This window comes from Dipteris shenzhenensis, chromosome 6, assembly GCF_047967505.1.
Source record: "Dipteris shenzhenensis isolate YYH24624 ecotype China chromosome 6, Dip_SZ_1.0, whole genome shotgun sequence".
In the NCBI taxonomy this organism is placed as follows: Eukaryota; Viridiplantae; Streptophyta; class Polypodiopsida; order Gleicheniales; family Dipteridaceae; genus Dipteris; species Dipteris shenzhenensis.
This window is the reverse complement of record NC_141601.1, coordinates 55,136,443-55,158,577: the sequence shown is the minus strand read 5'-3', so window position 1 is coordinate 55,158,577 and position 22,135 is coordinate 55,136,443.

Genomic DNA, 22,135 nt, shown 5'->3' with positions numbered 1-22,135 from the left:
TAGTCCCTTGAAACATTTTGTTCAATGCACAAGTAGAGAGTAAAGTTCCAACTTTTCACCCAACATGTGAAGGTATGTGCATTTTTCTTTGAAGGTATTATTATACATGGACCTCCTTATCCTAAAGGTTGGCTTTGTGAGGGTGGTACGTGAAATTACTCAAGAGCTTGACCTCAACATGGAAGAAATCTTAACCAAGGTTCCTTTCTTATTGAGGTCGAGCTCTTGTATGGGCTCATGTACCACCCTCACAAAAGCAACAAGGATGCAGAAATGTGATCTAAGGAGGAGATGAAGATGTGCTTTGGAACACACCAAGAGACTCTGGTAGAAATGGCAATAGAAAATGGCATTCAATTTTCATTTTTGCCATTTCTTAGGTATGAAATGGCAAGCATCGCTCAAAGTGCCATATATTTGATAGAAATAGCAGTTGGAAATGATAACCAGATCTTGGCCTTCCATTTCTTACGAAGAAATGGCAATAGGAAAGAGCAACATTTTCTTGTCTGCCATTTCTTAGGAAACATTGGCAGCACAAAATGGCAAATATTTATTCATTGCCATTTCTTATGAACAAATGGCAGCAGGAGTTGGCATCCAATTCTTGACTGCCTTTTTTTAAAGCCGTAAATGGCAACACAAAATGGCATCACAAAATGACTGCCATTTTTTTAAGGAAATGGCAACAATCTTCATTGCCATTTCTTATGAAGAATTGGCAGCACAAAATGGCAACCATTTCTTGACTATCATTTCCTATGAAGAATTGGCAGCACAAAATGGTAGCCATTTCTTGACTATCATTTCCTACGAAGAAATGGTAGCCATTTCTTGACTATCATTTCCTACGAAGAAATGGCAGCCATTTCTTGACTATCATTTCCTACGAAGAAATGGCAACACAATATGGCAACCATTTCTTTGCTATCATTTCTTACAAAGAAATGGCAAGCATTTCTTAACTACACTTTCTTTCAAAGAAATGGTAATACAAAATGTGTAGGTGTAGTAAAAGTACACAACAATAAAGCATTCAAGTATTAGGTGTAAGCATGATTGAGTGGACCAAAAACCAGTGTCCATGGACACTACTATGAGGGACTAATTTAGGGTACTGTGACATGAAGTTGGGGGTAATAAACTTCACGCACCTCTTCACTTCTTGCAGCATTCGAACTGACTGCCAAAGATACTTATCATTGAGAATGAGACATTAGAAAGAAGCTTTTATGCCAAGATACCACACCATACTTTCCTCCCTTAGATGAGAATGAAGATGGTAACATCCCAAGTGATGTTGTAGTCAAGCATAGGGAGAAGGAAAGGATCAGCAGAGGCCATAATCTCAGCGAGCCGGTCTGCACCAAAGAGAAGAGCGATACGTTGTTGAAAGAAGATCTTGCGGCTCAACATGACATGAACTGATATATATCGAGGAGTTTGAAGGGGCTGATTAGGTCGGATGGGTAGATTCCGAGGAAACATTGCATCTCCTTCATAGACACCTTTATACTTAGCTCAAAACACTCTACAAACTATCATTAGACACAGAGGCCTATAACTTTCAGTAGAGACATGATATCAAAGATTCAAGCACACAAAGAGATGCGCCTTGAGATGAGCTTCGCACTGATATAAGTTTCATTGAAAACAGACAGACGGTTGAAGAGATATGGACAGTTTACTAGAAGGGGGTAAAAACTATCATGAAAACAGACTGTCAAACACAGAGACTCATAACTTTTTGTAGCAGTATCTGATTCAAGATCTGATTATATAGGAACATGCGCCTTGAAGATAGCTTCATGCTGATATAAATTTCATTACAATCGGACTATCGAGCAGAAAGTTATGAGCAAAACACTAACAGGGGGTCAAACTGTCATGAAAACTACCCTCCACCCAGGCTAATTTCGCCTGAGCAGGATGCTCCCTCAAGACTCCACCTTCATCAATGATCCACCCCTCATAGATTTTGCCTAGAAGAGGGGAAGAAGTTTGCATAGTGGCTCGGGAAACAAATGGACCAGGTGTGCACAGTGAGCAGCCGAATAGAAAGAACTTTTAAGGCTTTGAAAGAAAGGAAAGGGAAGAGACACTCAAGAGAGAGAGAACCTGAAGTGACCTTCATTACAAATAGAGTGAAAATCCACTTCAACACTATAAACACAAGGGAGAAGAAGAGGTTTCATACATACAAGAGGGAGCAGAAGCTCCAAGACTACTCATAGAGAGAGAATAAACTAGAGAGAGAAGGACTCAGGAGTCTACATAAGAGAATATCTACAAGAGGGAGAGAAGGCTCATGGAAGAGGCTTGGGGAGACTAGAGCTACAGCAACATGAGGCCTAATGGTGGAAGAGATTCTGATGAACAAGGGAGAGGAGGGCTCCTTTTATAGAGATTTTGTTACCCTCCTTCACCCATTTACAATTGCTGCTTGTAGATTCCTTTCCCCATCAATCACATAAGCACGTATGTCACCATCCATGTCCTTTTTGGCTACTCTTGCCATGTGTCCCATCAAAAGATGCTCAAGACTCTTAAAATATTGAGAAAGTCAAGAGTCTCCTCACATGGAGCCCATAGGGACCCTCTCTTTTCCACATGTCCACATCCTCCTTATTCCACATAGGAGTTCTAGAAGGATTCCTCTTGACTTCACACTCCTCCACATGCCTTCCACACGCTTGGCATGTGGCCTCTCTTATATTATTGGAACACATGGACATGAGCCCACCTCTTTATATGACTCACTCTTCCTATTTTCTAGAAAACTCCATAATATCCCATACCCAAATAACTCTCACCCATACCAAGGTATTTATAATTCATACCTATCGTATTTACAATGAGCCATTCCACTCATCCTCTCAATCCCATACAATATCATAGAAAATAGAAATAAGTGAGAGCCGCTAGGCTATCACTTGATACTCAAACTCTTATCAAACATAGAGAAAAACAATATCAATGCCAAGTTAAAAATATCAATTTTTGGTGTCACAGTACCCAAAGCATAGGTGGACAAATATATTGTGCTTTTAATCCTTCTTATATTTAAAAAGTACTAGAAGCACTATTCCTCCACTATTCTTTTTGCCAACAGAATTTCTAAAAGCAATATTAGGGGTGCTTATTGACTACTAGCAAAGCAGTAAAAGTGTACCAACCAATCATGCTTAGAGCCTACTGCAAAGTATCTCATTGTTGCCAAACTTTCACCACCACCATTCACCCCAATATTAATGCTTATCATCAACTCTGTTTTCTTAGTTTTTGATTTCAAGGCCATACCATAAATGTTAGTGCAAGAGTTACCTTCATTTATATTTGCATCTCTAAACTACTGTTGAAAAAACTCTAGAAAGCATTGATGTGAGTGTCCAAATTTCATTCGATAATGCTCTAGAATAAGACATAGCATCAACAAAAGAGTCAAAATCACAAAACTTAACTATTGACAATTTTGGCAAAGTGTGAAGTTTCGCCCTGCACCTTTCAACAATGAAATTACATGCAAATGTTTTTACACATGAAGATATTTTTATCAACGGTATCCTCCATTCTCTAATCAATTAGACCCTCTTTGAAATCTTCCAAGTCTTTCTTGTGATATTTATTCTCATCCTTGGCCAGGTCTCATACATCTTTAGCATGTAAATTGAGTTCTCCTAAATCATTTTCTGAGAAACCATTTGACAAACTCAAACTAGATTCACATTCCAAAACTCTTCTAGAAGGTGCATTGGAAGTGATACTTTGCAAAGGCCTCTACATTGTTCTCGTTCCCAACATGGGTGATGATGTCATTGTCTTGTGAAATTGAACATTCATTTAAATTAATAAGGTAATGTCAAATGCTTATCGGCTCTATCTTCTCAAACTAGAAGTAATTATGAAATATATTTCACCTATGTATTTCTAGCGTAATATTGAGAGAGAGTATCTTCTCCATGAGAGAATAATAAAAAAGTCTTTTAAGTCTATATATATATATATATATATATAATTCAAGCAATCAATACAACTAAGCTACCTACAAGTACTTGATTTTAAAAAGGCACCCATCCAAATCTCCCATGTGGATTGTTTGTGTAAGTGTGTCATTTAGTTTTACTAACATGACATCACTCTCCTCTAGCCATAGAGGAGAAACTCTCACCTGGATACCCATGACCATATTAAAGAAAAGAACTCCATATTTCTTAGGCCTTCACTATAGAAGAGACTTCAAGAATTCAATGCTTATGCCAATCAAAGTAGTCATGGTTTTTGGGATGTAGAGCTACATATCCATTCGGAGGAACAAAAAATATATCTACATCTCTAAGCATTCTATAAATAGTCTAAAGACCATCTCTCTCCCTTTTCACGTGATCAAAAACCCAAATAAATGCTCTGCAAGTATGATATTTAAACACCAATTCTGGGTATCAAAAGTTCATTTCTGTCAAATCCGGAAGGAATTTCACCATCGCACAGAAGGGAAAAGTGTCCGGGACATTGCCAAAACCCTAGAAAGCCCAAAACCCACCATGGCGTGAATTGTCCCAGGTCCAAAATGCCCAAATTCACACCGTGGTAGGTTTTGGGCTTTCTAGGGTCTTGGCAATGTCTTGTCCAGAATGCCCAAATTCATGCCATGGTGGGTTTTGGGCTTTCAAGGGTCCTAGCAATGTCCCAAACACTTTTCCCTTCTACGCGACGGTGAAATTCCTTCAGGATTTGATAGAATTAAAAACTTACATTAAAACGATCAGTTACTTCAGTCATAGAAATGGAGAATACACAACAATGTGATAGTGTAGAGAATGTGGATATATTTTATTTAAAAATATCGGCCCTTGGGCCTTAGATACAAGATAGTGCCTTCAAGGGCAGGGGGTGGTCTAAGTCCTAACAATGGGCTGCAAGAGAATTTAGGGCTTCAAGCTTGGGTCACTCCATAGCCGCTTCACCAGAGCCATGTCCTTGTCCATGACCGTGATGCGCTTTGTGTGGATGGCACACAAGTTGGCATCCTCGAACAAAGCGGTGGTCACTTGCTCCGTAGCCTCCTAGAGTGCCCCATAGCTCCTGTGCTGAATCGCACATCGTCCTTGTATCCCTGTGCTATCTCCCATACCACACGTTGGAAGGGAGCACGTGGGATCAGGTTGTCAGTGGTCTTCTGCATTTGCTTGATCTCCCTTAGAGCCTGCGCTCCTGGCTTTGCTCTGTATAGCTTCCTGACTCTTGGTAGAGGCTTTACAGGTACCCGAACGTGATCCCACGACCTCCTGTCTGCCTTGAATTTCTTTCGTTGCTCTTACTTGCGTTGATCCTCCTCCGAATCCTCCTCTCGCGGACGTCTTGAGGTTTGTCCTTCTTTGGGATGGGGCTTCCTCAGTGTCTGCTTTACCCTCTTCATGGGCATATGTATCATTTCTACGATGGGCTGTATCACTAGGAGAGGGAAGATTGTGCTCTTCCTAGCAATCTATTGGTCCTTAGGAAGCCTCTCTATGTGCGGGAGGTTATTGAATACATTTTGTTCGATTGGGGAAGGTTGAGGGGAAGGCTGAGGGGAAGGCTAAGGGTCTGAGGCTAAGGGGAAGGTTGAGGCTGATGGGAAGGCAGAGGGCAAGGCTGAGGGGAAGGCTGAGGGGAAGGCTCATGCTCTTGGGGCTTGGGAGTGGGCTCACGGGACTTGGGAGGAGGAGAAGGCTCACAAGACTGGGGAGTGGGCTCACGAGACTTGGGGGAAGGCTCACAAGACTTAGGGGAGGGCTCACGAGAGTCCTGGGAGACCTCACGAGAGTTGGGGGAGGACTCACAAGAGCCGAGGGAGGCGCCACTAGACCCAGATAGGTTCATGTGTGCAAATGCCATGGAGGTGGTGGAGCTAGATGAGGAAGGGTGGAGGCGGCATCTCGTGGGTCTAGCAATGTTCTTCACTCTTGCCATTGAATAATGAGAGTTAGGGAGTTTTTTAACGTTTTATATAGGCCCATCATGTTTTGACACCCCTTTTAATTATGTTTAGGGTTTCATCATGCCCCCTTCCCCTGCCCTAACCCCTCCAAGCCCCCCACCCTCGTCGCCCTCCCCCCCATTGCCCTCCCCCTACTTGCCCTGCCCACACCCGTCGCCCTCCCCCATACCCCCCATCCCCCCTTCCCTCACCCTTGCTACCACTCCACCCCTCCCCTTGCCCCACCCCACACCCCTCCCTTCTCTCCCCCCTCCTTCACCATGTCTCCACTGTCCCCAATGTCGTGTGAGTACAAAAATTGTGGTTAAAATAAGCAAGATATTAAAGAGTGAGTACAAAAATTGTGGTCAAAATAAGCAATATATTTATTTCATATTTGTATACAATTACACCATAGCTTCTATTGGTGGTTGGACCCATCTGCTCCCTTCTCTCACTCTAGCTTGCAACCAACGTGCGACTCCTTGACTCCCTATGGATGCTTTCCAAGCACTATTCCTTCTATTCTTTGATACAATTTGAACTGCTTTTGCAAGCTCTAATGCCTTTGCCTTTTCAAACTTCAAATTCCTTCCTAGTAAACATCTAAAAAACCAGTCAAACATCTCATGCAATGCATTGCTAAAAGTGACACCACCACCATGCCTTGAGTTCTTGAAGTAGGCTGCCTTGGCTCTATAGTGTGACTTCTCCATGCCTTGTGTATTCCAAATGGACAAAGGGCCCCAATTTTGTACAAACCATGGTCCGTGTGCATAGAGAATATGCTGCAAACATGATGAGAATCATTTCAACAACAAAAAATGTTTATAAAGCAAGTGCTAAATATTACGATGGTGCCAAGATTACCATGTAATGCGTAATGTGCGACTCCCCCCATGCTTTCACCATTAATTGCATAAACTCTTTCACAACCATCCCGAACCTTTCATAATACATCTCATCGATTTGAATCTGGCGAAGCAATTTTATCAATGCATCTACCTTTGTCCGTACTTTAGCTCTCAAAGTTGCTACTTGAGGATGAGAAGACTTATTGGTCATGCATTCACACAATGCTTTCCAGTATTCCCAACCCAAACTGCTTTGAGACAATGTATGTTTGCCTTTGTCAAGATTGTGGTTCAATAGGAATCTCCTTGCCTTCCCTCCACCCATGGACACTTTTGCAGGAAGATTTTGTGTTGCCCCAGACATTTTCTTATCCTCAAGTTTGACATGTCCTCCATGGAATCCCATCTCTAACAGCAACTTCTCAGCTTCTATAATGCACCATGCGGATACTTCTTGCGGAATTAAATTCCAAGCATAAATAAGATGCAAATACAACAACTTATCAAGTACGTGCAGTTTTGCATGTAAAGTACATATGTGTACTCTCTCAAGTGGGATGGGCAAGATGGGATCCCAATTTGGATCCTTCTTGTCGCGATTAGGAGCTTGCGTTTGGCTGCAAGATAGAATGCCATTCTCCCATTCTAAGCCAGCCTTTTGCTTATGTTGTGAACACATGCAATAAAGGCATGTGTTCATTGCATTTGCCCCTGTATCACAACCATGCAAGCACTTGAGGGTTTTCAAATCACCAGCAAGATGCCATTCAACTCGAAATGTTCCATGGCCATTGACTACCAATGTTTGCCCTTCCTCTTGTCTTTGGATCATTGATGGGATTCCTATTCTATCTAGAACCCACTTCAATGTCTCATGGCACTCTTTCGGAGTCTCAAATGCTGCAAGCCACCATATATCTTTCTCTGATTGCACTGAGAAATCTTGCTCTACTTCTTCATTCCCTTGAACAAAGGCTAAGGCTTTATTCATAATGCAGATGCTCACTCTCTCTAACTTGTGTTCTTTCACCAATTGAGCTTCATCCATTTTGATGAAAAATATGAGCTTTCCATTGCAATCTGTACAACAAAAGAGAGAAATCGTTAGGATAAACATGATATAGGAAATGAACTAAGTATAGTGCAATGCTATATGCTTGTTGCAGTTTCTCAACATCTAAGTAGACATTGTTGAAATCATTCATCTCAAAAGTTTGCAAGCCAAAATCTCTTTTTACTCTTCCAAGTCATTGTGCCCCTTACACAATGGTACCCTCTAAGCATTTCTCTTGCACATTGGTTTGTTTCTCACCATGCACGTCTCACAGACCAAGGTGTGGGTAGGGGCACTATAAACTTCTTATACTTTCCCAAAATAGTAGACTTGAAAATTTTAAAAACAGATGTGTAAGTTTCATGACTTACACCGGCAGTATCACAAGCTATAAGCATCTCCTTTGCATCCACAATATCCTTGAGGTCCTTCATCACCTTTTCATCAGCTTGCACATGTAGGTTCTTGTGTCTTGGGTCCCTTAGTATCCCAATGACATTGCTTGACTTCAATAAACTAGCTAGAGCATATGAACAGTCAATATCATCCCCGTCCGTTCTTCCCATTACATCTTCCATGAAGTTCCTAAAGAAGAACACAAGAAAAACTTAGTCACAAATAGTGTAGCACAAAAGAGTGTAATTTCGTTGGAACATTTGATAACCAACCTTGTAGCTTGAACTCTCCTCTTTTTGGCACCACCAGTGGGTGCCAATGCATCCATGTTATGTAAGTACCTTCTTTTCCTCTCATTCAATCCCAAAGGTGTTTCTTTCATCTTTTGCACTCGTTCTTCTACCTTCTCTCATTCCTTCTCTACGGCTCGTCGAACTTGATTGTATATAGATCTTTCCAAGCCTTTTTTGGACTCAGCTAGCTTACAGAGTGACTCTTCTAATTTATGTCGCTCCAAGTCCACATTCCAAGTCCAATGCTTTGGCTTTATCATGAAGATCTTGGTTCTTCCTTTTGCTTGCATAGCTATTGACTGAGCATTGTTTAACTAATTACAATAACCAAGCAACCCCGCATATCCATTTCCAACAAACGAACTAGTTAGCTCATTCATTGTATGGAAAGGAGGGCTCTTTTGGTTGGCAAGATCTAAAGGATACAAGGATCCTTCTACATAAAGGTCGAGATGCTTCTTTCCTTGCAAACAAAGACTGTGGATTTTGGAAGCTCCCCTCAATCCCAAGCTATGTGTACTTGCGTATTTAGCCTCCAACTCTAAGTGAACCGGGTAACTGTTGGAGACATCCTTGAATGGTGCCATGACTAAAGGAGTGTAGAGAAGGAGAACGTGTGGAGACGTAGGCTTGAAGGAGTAGCATGCAGGAAGAGGGAGGGTGAGGAGGAGGAGAGATGGAGGAGGGACGACCAGTAGTTGAAGAGGAGGAAAGGGGGGCAGACCAGCAGGTATGGAGGGTGAGGAGGAGTAGGCATGGAGGAGGAGGGAGGGAGGAGGGAGGAGCATGAGGGAGGGGGGAGGAGGAGCAACAATGGAGGAGGAGGGAGGGGGAGGGGAGGAGGAGTAGGCATGGAGGAGGGAAGGAGGGGGAGGGTAGGAGGGGCAGGTATGGAGGAGGGAGGGAGGGGGAGGGCAGGAGGAGCAGGCGTGGAGGAGGGAGGGAGGGAGGGGGAGGAGGAGGAAGGGGGAGGAGGGAGTGAGGAGGGGGAGGGGGAGGAGGGGGGAGGGGGAGGAGGGAGGGAGGGAGGGGGAGGAGGAGGGAGGGGGAGGAGGGAGTGAGGAGGGGGAGTGAGGGAGGGGGAGGGAGGAGGGGGAGGGAGGAGGGGGAGGGAGGGAGAGAGGAGAGAGAAGCAGGGAGGGAATTCAAAATTCGAATTTTGAATTTTTTGGTTCCCACCTAGGAGTAAGAGTTGTGTAAGAGGTGTAAGAGGTGGGGTCACTTTTGGGCTTAACCCACCTAGGTGAGAGGGGGTTAGGACTTTTTGGGACCTACCTTGGCCCTTTCATCAGGACTAATCCATTTCTTAATCCATTCCTTATGAGGCCCTTTTGAGACCCCAATGCTCCCCTAACTTTTAACATATTCTCAAATCCGTCCTTTGACATTTGTGCACAACACGCTATATTGCAGTCAACACCGACATGATATCATCGACCTCTTTGACTTCACTATTATCGCTGAGTAGCTCAAGCTCATCCTCTTCTTCACTAAATGCACCCTCAACAACAACTTCTGTAGTCAAGCATTGCTCAGCAATTCTTGTTGCATTGGATTCACTTGTTGCTTCCCTTGCCGCAAAATTAAACCTTTTTAATAGCCACAGATTTTCAAAGCAATAAACTAAATATACAACTCTTGATGGCTTTAACCAATTGCCTCTTTGAATGAATAAAATCATACACACTCCAATTTTGCTCACATGCACCTGATGATGAATCAAAAGAGAGCACACGTGTTTCAACGTGTTGCAATTCCAATGTCTCTCCACTCTACTCCTTCAACCAAGTAGGTGCAACTGTCATCTTAATAGCATCAAGATTCCAAGGATCGCCAAGAAAACCTTCATGATTTGTATACTTCACTTGTTGTTGATAGGCCTTGATCACTTGGAAGCAAGTTTCGACAAACCTCCCGAAAGCTACTTATGACTTCCAGATTCTATGATTGAGCATGCATTTGGTATTGTGGATGTATTGCAAATGCAGCTCCATGCAAAGGGGTGTGCATTTGCTTCCATCTCTTATCAGCCAAAAGCAAGACCTATTTCTTTTCCTTAGCTACAAAGTGCACAGATTCTCTAACTTGTCATATTGCTTTAGACATCTTCCACTATACTTTACCCATAACAAAGGCATCTGCATCAACCATCCTCAATACAAGCACAAATGGCTCAATACCTTCTTTGATTTTTTCTACATTTCTCCAAAATGCAGATGACTATACAAGATGTGTACATCTATTACCTGACATTGTGTACTCGTGCATCTTCTCAAGCCAGTTCATCCATCGTCTATCAACAATAGTCTTGATTAAAGCTTGGCCCCCTTCCAACAATCAAGCATGCAAATCTAGTTTGGCAAAATTGTCATAGCGCCTTTGCTGAGTGCTCTCTGAATACAACATGCAAGTATTGATGGCTCTTTATAAAACTAACAATCTCGTTAGCATCTTGTAGCACTAGTTGCACAAGTGGCAATTGAATGATATCTTTCAACAACAAGTTTAGAGTATGAGCACCACAAGGCACCCATGTAATCATGGGATACTTTGCCATTATTATCTCACCTGCAATCTTATGCATTATCTGTTACTAGTGCAATAACATTCTCATTGGAGCTAATTCTATGAATTGCTCTTTCATATATTTTAAAAATATATGCTACATTTTTTCCTTTTAGGGAGGTGTCAACACTCTCTAAGAACATTGTTCCCTTGGGAGTAATGCACATTATGTTTATCAATGGTTTGTCTTGCTTACTAGTCTATCCATCAAAAGCAAGAGTGCACCTGTATGTAGGAAAAAAATCAAGTATTTTTTCTTTAGACAATCTACCACATTATTTTTAACTCTATCAAGATGATATGTTCTCATTTTGTTATAATCTGGCATTACAAATCTTGGTCTAGCACATGAGTTCAAGGCATGATGGAATGTCTTGTCTCTCATAACATTGAATGGGATGGCATTTTTAACAAATGATTTCATCCATCTCAAGTGCTCTTTGTGCACTTGTTGTCAAAGAAAACCATCCTCTATAGATGACTGATCGCCTCTTTTTCTTTTTCTTACTTGACTAGCATTTATTGCATCAAAACTGACATCATGCGATCCATTTTTTTGTAATTCTACACTCCCATTATGTGCTAAGGAACTCAACTGTGATCTGTTTGCTTAGAGATCTACATTCCCATTATGTGTTGAGGTATCTCTTACATTTGACAGCTCTTCATCTCTTCTCCTTCAATTGTCTCATCGACCTCAATACACAAAGGAATAGCATCAGACGGAGTGCATGTACAAGCTTCAACCTCATTACCAATCCCTAAAAAATTTTGCTTGATGTGAGTAGCACCACCTATGAACTTGTGTCCACAATGTTTACAATGCAAGAAAGAGATTGAGGCATGCACTTATTGTATCTCCATCACATATGACCAAATCTTGCCGCACACCATGCTTTTGAATTTGCATGCAAAAACATAAACAATAAATAAAATATAACTTAAAAACATAAAGGACACATAAATCATTACTTGTGTATGAAAAAGGAACACAATACAGAAATATTTAATTGAAAAAGGTTATGGAGCATGCCCTCAAATGGGTATGCATCACTTTAGCACAACATTGGAGGCCCATTAACCCATGCATAATGATCTCATTTAGGTGTGTCCTTGGGTTGAGGAGAAGCTCATGTAGTGTACTTTTGAATGATTACTTGGTTGCATGTATGTATAGAACAAAATTTTAATGTTTTTGAATAAATTTCTATATCCTATAGTCTTCAAGATGCATGCTTCACATACAATATAGCATTTGTAATGCTTTAACGGTCTTGTTCCAAATCCTTAGTCCATAATTTTTTGCTCTCATGTTCAAGTTTGAAATGTACTACAACTTGAAGACAAAGTTTTTTGAATTCCTTTGAGCAATGCATAAGTTATGGGTCATGCAAGGTACCTATATACATAAAAGTTTATGGACCTCACCAAAAATGTCAGTGTCTTTTTACTCGATTTTTTCTCCCTATCGAATCATTCATTCGATTTTCCCATATTTTTCGAATCACGAATTAAAAATTTTCTACTTAGTTCTCAATGCTAGCTTCTAGTGTCATTGTTTAGCTACCATGATAGCAATGGCATCCATGAATATCTAGGGGTTTTCTCTCCTCATAAACACCTAAATCTATCTCTTCAATTCTCTTATGAAGGGTTTAGTGAATGTGGCCCAATTGGTTCAAGAGTTATTCTTCCATCCATTGGCTCAGTAGGATCACACTTGGTGCTATGGCCATGGGTGATGAGATATATCTACAATCCATCATGGGAAAATCGTCTAGATTATGTGATGCAAAGTAGCCTTCCTTGCCTGCTAGATCGACAATCCCAGAAAGAAGTGCAATAGCCCTAGATCCATTATCTCAAAGGCCTGTGAAAGAGAAGCCTTTGTCTTGGAAATATGGACTATGTGATTGCCTGTAATGAATAGGTCATCAATATATAGGATTATGAGGAATATAAGACCATCTTGTTGGAATATGTAGATTTGGATCAGCACTTGGACTTTCAAAACATATCCATACAAAGATCTCATCTATTGTCCAGTTCCAAGAATGGGGAACTTGCTTGAGTCACACACGCACGCACACACACACACACACACACGCACGCACGCACGCACGCACGCACACACACACACACACATACATGCATGCATGCACGCATGCACGCACACACGAGAGAGAGAGAGAGAGAGAGAGAGAGAGAGAGAGAGAGAGAGAGAGAGAGAGAGAGAGGGGGGGGGGGGGGGGGGTCCACTATGTATAAACCCACTATATCACATGCATTCGTTCAAGGCCTATTTTTAGAATCCCTTATGTGTAATTTTTCCTTAATAAAATGTACCCCTTTTCTATACAAGTCTGTAGATTTTTTCCATAACTATTTTAAATAGTCCCTTATGTATATTTATTTCTGTAAATTTTGGAAATAAAAAATATCCTTCTGTTGAACTCACGTGATAGGGTTACATATGATGAGTAACCCCCCCGAGGAGAGAGAGAGAGAGAGAGAGAGAGAGAGAGAGAGAGAGAGAGAGAGAGATTTACTAATCAAACTTATTGTGTGTGTGTGTTCCCTACAATCTTAATAGCACTAATTCAAGATCTCTTCATAAAACTTGGTAATCAATCATAAGGCAAGTCTTAATCGCGATAAACAAAGTATATAAAAATAGTATCTTCTCTATTACATCAAACTTGAGATACCAGATTGTATCCCAGAAATATTTATTTCTAGGCAAGGGACACTACATATCTTTGTTGTAATGACTCTTCTTTTGATGAAAATATGGACATTTAAAAGTTCTAAAAGATTTGTCAAACTAGTCGTACTAGGTATGTCATAAAGAGACATGTCAAACAATTCTTTTCTTTAAAAAAGTGGTCATAAATGATGCATATTTCATTTTTTAAAAATTGTCATTAAATTATGTAAGTAGTGGTGCTTTATTTTGTAGATATGAAAGTGCCTAGCTAGGCATTTTTTCCTCTTAACTCTAATACAAATGAATAATGTTGAGTCTATGATATATTCCCCTAACATAATCCCCATCTCCTATCATCAAGCCTCATTTGCATTGTTTCTATCAGAGTCCATCTTTAGGTCATATTTTTCTTTTATCTTGTAACTAATTTTATCTTATATTGCTTTACATTGATTGTTTCATCGTTCATGCTTTAGTATATTCTTTTAATATAATTGATTCACATAAAAGTTGATCATAATTTTCATGTTTATCATGCTAGACATAATTATTTCTTGATTCATTGAGAACATTATCAAAGATACTTTATTGCATGGATGATTTTTCATGCTAATTTCATTAAGAAGTGAAACTTTTATATTGGCATTAAAAGTTTATATGTCCTAATAAAAATAAAAATTTGAAACATTCGCCAAGATTTGAAGCTTTTATGCAAAAATTTTACATGTTTCGCTAGGATTTACATATTCTCTCTCTCTCTCTCTCTCTCTCTCTCTCTCTCTCTCTCTCTCTAATAGCCTATAGTCAACTAGGGTGAGGTGAATCCAATTGGCCGAGGCAGGTCATCACCTGGTTCGATTGACTAACACCAAAGAGTAAAGAAGAACTCACCCAAAGAGGAAACATGGGAGAAAGCGACAGGTATGTACAGTGTGGCAGTGGTGAGAGGGGGTGTTTTTAGAAGATTTTATAGCTCCACCACGTAGTACCTGCCCCGGCCACATGGTGTGTCAACAGCTATGATTGCATATCATTTCAAATCGGGTGATCCATGATGACACACATCGATATGACAAACATCGGGTGGTATGGATGCATCACCAAGCGGTGTCTCCTGGCACCCTAAAAAAACCTACATAGTATTGGTACGAGACCATGCGGGGTCACTCATACCATTTGGTATGGTTCTATACCATGCAATGTCTTATGAACATACTGCACGGTATGAGGACAAACCATGCGGTATGCTCTCGGTCGATAGCCAGTGTAAAGAAACATGTTCTTTGGCATTTAGGGCATTAGGCCACATTTTTTAAATGAAAAGTACGTATTTTAATTTTAAAAAGTGCACTTTTTAAATCCTTGTGTAGCACTACTAACAAACCCTGCATATCATGTGCATTCAAGGGGTATTAAAGAAACCCCTCAAATAAAAAATTTCCACCAATAAACCACCCCTCTTTACTTATTAACTAACTGGTTTTTTTATAAAGTTGAATTAAAAATCCCCTCCTGTTGTTGTAATCTTGTTAAAATTTTTCCAAAGTTGAATTAAAATACCCCTCCTTTTGAATGCACATGGTACACTAATTTTTTTTGAGGTGAATCCCCTGAGGTATTTCTATGCTAGCAGATCAAATTCATTTGAGAACTCATCTCTTTCTTGATTTGTTTTGAAAGCATGCCATTAACACAAGAATGAGTTTGTGCAATTATTCATCCTTTGCTCAATCTCATGCATCCTCTAGAGCCAACTAGTTTGTTGTAGTCTCTTTCAAATTTCTTTTGGCATCTTCTTAACATTTAATTCATCTTTGAAAGGAAACCTTCATTGCCTCACCTTTCGAATTAATGAATGGATGGGCTAATAATGATCGATTAGAATATTGAATTCTCTTAATGAATATTGAGAGAAATGAATCATAAGAAAACCCTGAGATGTTTACACATAAATACAAATTCCGATGTCTCGTACATTAAAAAATTCCAAAATTAGTCACTCCCCTCTATTTTAGAGGGAATGGACTTCAACCGATCCCCCACCCCCCTCGCCATGTGACAAAAAGCAACGTAGTTCATCTTTTGAATCTAGTTCCTATATGATGACTACACCAAATGATATTAGCCACCAAAGCAAGGGTCACATCCAAAGAAATTATAGGGGAAAGAGATTATAGAAATGTGGTTTCAATTGTTTACAGATCAGTAGCTCCAAATTAGATCATTCAGCTCCTTAGACTACCCTTGATTGGGAATGATGAATTCATATTTATTGACCTCTTCCTATAGCTTATTACATTAATCTCTTTCATGAAATGGGTGCTATCATAATCCTCAATCAAAATCTATGCAATATGAAGGTGAGATGTTTCACATACTTTGCATTTTTTTTAAAAATTAGCCCAAATACATTACAATATTTGGGCTAGTATCTTGCAATGTGCACATATACTCTGTAAACAAATCAAGCATATTTGATCGTAGAACTTTACTATATTTAGCAGAGCCGGCAAGTTTTACCAAATTTTGGATGCACTATGATAGAGTGGGTGTAGCTTTGTTAGGCACCGGTATATTGTCTAGCCAAGTGAAACAAGTAAATGTCTCCCCCCCAAATTCACGAGCTTCCTCCTCTATGTGCTTTCGTAAAAGTGTAGTAGCACCATCCTAGGTATTAACAAAGGCAAAGAATGGGAATTCGTGATTACAGAACTGGAAAGCTTTTGAAAATGGATTTAAATCATATATTTTTGTTGGTAGCACCCTTTGTTAGCTCTTTCCCAAGGCTTTCGCAGGAAGAGCAAGGTATTCTCAGTATTTAGAGGGAGGAGGAGGAGGAGGAGGAGGGAGGAGGAGGGAGGAGGAGGAGGAGGAAGAGGGAGGAGGAGAAGGGAGGAGGAGGAGGGAGGAGGGAGGAGGGAGGAGGAGGAGGGAGGAGGAGAGGGAGAGGATGGGTTGCAAGGTTGGAGGAGAGGGGAGGAGGAAGGAGAGGGGAGGACATGGAGTGCAAGGAAGCATGGACACTTGATACAATTGCTTGGAATACCAAAGTAGAACTCAACACAATGCCCCAAAGAGTGTGGGCTTCATTCCATTATGGGGTATTTATATAAGTTGGAGAGCTTCTCTCTTTGCATGTAGGAATTGTAAGACATTCTCTCTCTACATGTAGAACTTGCATATAGAAGTTGCATGTAGAACTCGCATGTAGAACTTGCATGTAGGAGTTATATGTAGAACTCGTATGTAGGAGTCGCATGTGGAACTCGCATGTAGAACTCGCATGTAGGACCCATGTAGGAGTTGCATGTAGGAGTCGCATGTAGAACTCTCATGTAGGAGTTGCATGCAGAACTCGCATGTAGGAGTTGCATGTAGAACTCGCATGTAGGAGTTGCATGTAGAACTCGCATGTAGAACTCGCATGTAGGAGTTGCATGTAAAACTTGCAAGTTGGATTTCTAAGAGGGATTATTTCTAGCTTTATGCAAGTACAAGTGGAGCTTTGCTGCTACTCTACACACACATTCTGTTCTACCTAAGTCCATGTTGGCACAGAGACAACATACTCTCAGATCCATTTTATTACCCATCCTCAGGTTATGGCTTATTGCGAGAACGTACATGGATTGCCATGCCTTTAGTCCAGTGGCTGTGGAACTTGTGTCATGCCAGTTGATCTTGCTCTAAAGCCTTGGCACCATACAATTTTTGCTCAGTTTCCAGGTAGCCTGTATCCACCATTTGTTTGAATAGAGATATGTGGCATGCTTCTAAGAAGATCACTCTTTGATAGAGTCGGCTTGTAATCTGAGCATCGTCGACTCGTTCATTGGGATTGAAACTGAGTGGAGGCAAATGGGTATCAAGGTAACATGGACCTCTAGAATGAATTCCAATGTTTTACAGAATATAGGACTTAGGCGAAGGAAGCAATCAATGTTGCCATGCATTATTTGCTCATGCTGCTGAAGTGGTTGGACCATTGTGCCTTGGATATTCCATTCTACACCAGAGTATGGTTCGATCTTCATCCAAAATGTGTATGTTGGCTTCCCATTTTTTACGTCGTGGAACTGCATAGAACTTGGGATGGGTTCTGAGACATGGAGGTGCACGTAGGTACTCCTTCAAGAAGATTACATCAAAGAGCTTGGGATGGTGCCAATCAAGTTGTGGATCCAACTTGCTTATCCAACCTTCACTAATTTGATGTTGACGAGGGTCGGTAGGAAAGTTGTCCAGGGTCCATCCACCTTGAGTTTTCATATCAGGATATTTGCTTCAAAATTCCTCGATGGGGTTATCAGGAAGTGGTATCTCATCAAAATCATACCCATCATTGGAACTTGGCATGGGAGTACGAATTGGATTATTCGAATCTTGATATTCAAAATCAAATATTGTGTCATTTTTTGTTAATGGAAGCATAAGTAGTGTCGGAGGTGATGATGGGGCAGGGAGAGAATCTGGGGACATGGGGGAGAAATATGGAAGAGTGTTAGTTGTAGAAGGGGGAGTAGAGGGGAGGGGGGGAAGAACTGGGCAAATGGTTTGAGCAGCTTGGTAATCCTCAAGGGTAGGATTAGCAAGGGAGGGGAAGAAGCTAGGTGTGAGGGGCTCATAAGTTTGTGACTGTTGGGTTAGTTGAAAATCACCGAGAGGCATGAGTAAAGAGATGATGGAGGGAATAGATGTTAGGATGGAGCTCGGGGAAGGCTAAGAGGGTGGTAGCAGCAAGGGTAAGTGACATTATGAGGTTGGCAGAGAGAGTGGTTAGATATGGGAAGTTGGATGTGAGATAGGCCCTATCATCTTCTGACACTTCTTTTTGTTGGTGCGATGGGATCATTAGCTACATGGGTGGGATGTCAGTTATGTCGTGCCTTGCAAATAATAGTGATGGCCTTTATAGCAATGGCAACAAACCAACAATAACCCTGAGGGAGGACTACCCATGAGGCATACATATGCAATGAAAGCATCCATCCTAAGTGCTATAAACCCAGCATGTGTAGACAGGCAGAAGATACTTTTCTCATCTTCAGACAAGTCTTGGCAAATTATGCACAGAGTTTTGGTCCCTATGGAACGTTCCCATTTGAGTGTTGGATGAGCAGATATAATCTTGATTTGGAGTTGGTTCCATTGGATAAGCACGCGTGCGTTGAGGTAATCTTCCACTTGTAGAGCAGCCACAAGCTCTTGGTACACCACCGTCGTGCATTGTAGTGGGGCTTCATTGGTGTTTTCTTCCAATGCCTCATTCTTGTGCACTAGCAATTGGAGTTCAAGCTTGGAGATGATTATCTTTTGGGAGTGCATCTCTTTCATTTTTTCTTTGTATTGCTACTGGTAGATGGTTGTATATGCCTCCTTAAGCTTTCCCATTTGCAAGGTGACCTTTTCCTATTGAGGAATGTCTTCAATGGTATTGGACCATTGGTCCAAGACTTGTGCTTGTGAAGTGCTGGCCTCTTGAGCGGTAGCAAGTTAGTCCTTTAAGATTCTGTATTTCCTTGTAAGCTCGTCAATGCTGAAAGCATGTACTGCCAAAAATTGTTTCATGTCTTCAAGCTTGTCTTTGCAATCTTGGAGCTCTTATTCTTTGTGAATTAGAATGAGTCGAGCTTGTGCCACTACCTCCATTTGCTGTGCATGTGCAGATGTCAAGGAGTTATAGTAGGTCTGTAGGATTGCCGTTGTTTGTACTGCTATTGCTCGGGGGGGTTACTCATCATATGTAACCCTATCACGTGAGTTCAACAGAAGGATATTTTCTATTTTTAAAATTTACAGAAATAAATATACATAAGGGACTATTTAAAATAGTTTTGGAAAATTTTTACAGATTTGTATAGAAAAGGGGTACATTTTATTAATGAAAAAATTTACAGATAAGGGAATTTAAATATAGGCCTTGCACGCACGTGATATAGAGGGTTTATACATAGTGACCCCCCCGAGTGCTATTGTCAGTTGTGTTTGACTTTGGTGGAGGTTGGAGGTCACATCCCTCATTGCAAACTCTTGAGCTTGGAGAGCTTGGTCCATCGGCACTTCTTCTACCTCCTTCTCATCTATCTATGTCTGAAGTGCCTTGACCTCTATGGCGATTGCCTAGAATTGGTCGATTTCTATTGCAGTCTATCTATCCAATTCTCTTGCATATTCAAGCTAGTGAATAGTTCTGACATTTGGATCATTTGGCTAGCTTGATGTTGGAGAATGACAGACGGTGATGAGCATTGGCGATACCGTTGATATAAGTGGTGCCCATGTAGCCATCCTAATGATTCTATAGTACTTGGGGGAGGTTGTTCCAATGGTATTTCAGTCCCTTGTGTACAATAGTCATACTGTTGATTTGGCACTACCTCCCCTTGTGGCTCATCAACTGGCATGGTGTCGATGGGTGGTTCTAGTGATGATGTAGCCTCAGGCTCTAGTGCCGATCTTTCCTCAGGCTTTGGTGCTGACCTTTCCTCAAGCTCTGGTTGCTGCTATTGTCGGAGATATATTGGTTGTAGTTGTATACCGAGCTGTAGCATCTCGTGGGGCAATTCCTCATTCCCAACATCCAGAATAGGTATTTCTTCTGAGACATCTGCACTTGTTAATGTGATAGTCGGAGAAAATGGTGTCGGCTCCCATACTCGTGAGAAGGGTATGTCCAACTCCTCAATTGGTTTTGGTGACTGGGGCAGGCCGTGTAGGGTATTTGGCATCGTGTGTTGGTAGTGAGAAAGCCCTTTGAATGACTGTATTGTCGAGGATAATGTTTAGTGGGCTCTGATGTACAGTGATTGTATTGTACTCATGGACTTCACTCAGAATTGGCATGATCTCATGAGGCATTACATATCTTCTTAATACCTGGTCCTTGCCCACCTTGCACAGTTGTCCTGCAATGAGTTGATAGGGTGCAGCCTTTAGAACTAGTTTTCTGGCATCTACTGCTTTCATTTCAAGGGGTGGTCTTCCTATCATTAAGTACCCAATGATATCTCCACACCACTCTGGAAAAACATCTATTTGAAATGGTGTGGCATCTAGTAAGTCATCTTCTACTCCAGTGGCTTCTTCTCCCGACTTGACTCGAGACATGTGATTGGCAATGTAGTGTTGGGCACCTTTGCGGACCACTATTTTGAAGTTGAATTCTTGAAGCAAGAGGAGCCATCTGGTTATTCTTCCTGTTGTACACGAACGGTTCACAAGATAAAGCAATACTTGATGGTCGGTGTAGAAGACAAAATCATTTGCCAGTAGATAGTGCCAAAATTTCTTTACACTATACACCATTGCTAGGGCTTCTCTTTCTATGGTGGTATAGTTGATCTCTACATCATTGAGTTATCAACTGGGGTGAAGTAGAATGGGTAGTCTTTCTTATGTTCACCAGGTTGACAAAGCACACTCCCAATTGCATACTTGGATCCATCAGTATGAACATGAAAATTGATATCCCAATTGGGAGATATAAGGATGGGTGCTATGATTAGGCACCACTTTAAAAGCTCAAAGGCTTGGTCGCACTCTTCGGTCCATAAGAATTCCACTAATAATTTGTAAAGTGGTCTAGCTATCATGGCATACCGCAATATAAATCTTCTATAATAGCCTGTACACCTTTGGAATTTGTAGGAGGAGGAAATTCCATGATGATTTTGATTTTGTCCATGTTAGTTGCAATCCCATGTTGAGAGATGATGTGTCCCAAAACAACTCTGTGGGTGACCATGAACTGGCATTTTGTTGGATTTAGGGAGATGCCGTACTCCTTGCATTTGATTAGTATTGCTTCAAGACATTTGAAGTGGTCTTTTTTGTTCAAATGGATGCACAAATCATCCAAGAACACCTGTAAAAAATTATTCAAAAATGACTTGAAAGCTGTAAACATGACTCGTTGGAATGTGGTTGGGGCATTACAAAGGCCGAATGGCATGACTCTATATGCAAAAATACCCCATTCTATAGCAAATGCTATTTTTGATTGGTCTTTAGGAACAATTTGCACTTGGTTATAGCCACTGAAGCCATCCAAGAAGCTAAATATTTCGGAACTTGCCACATTTTCCAACACTGTTTCTATTAAGGGTAGAGGATAGTGATCCCTAATTGTGGCGGCGTTCACATTTTTTAAGTTTATGCATATTCTGAGCTTCTTGTTGCATGTAGGCACAATGACGATGGGTGAAACCCAATCAGTGTGCTCTATCTCATAGATGAATCCAAAATCTAGGAGTTTTTTTAGCTCGTCATAAACCATGGTGCCATACTTAGGATTTGTGCGATAAGGTC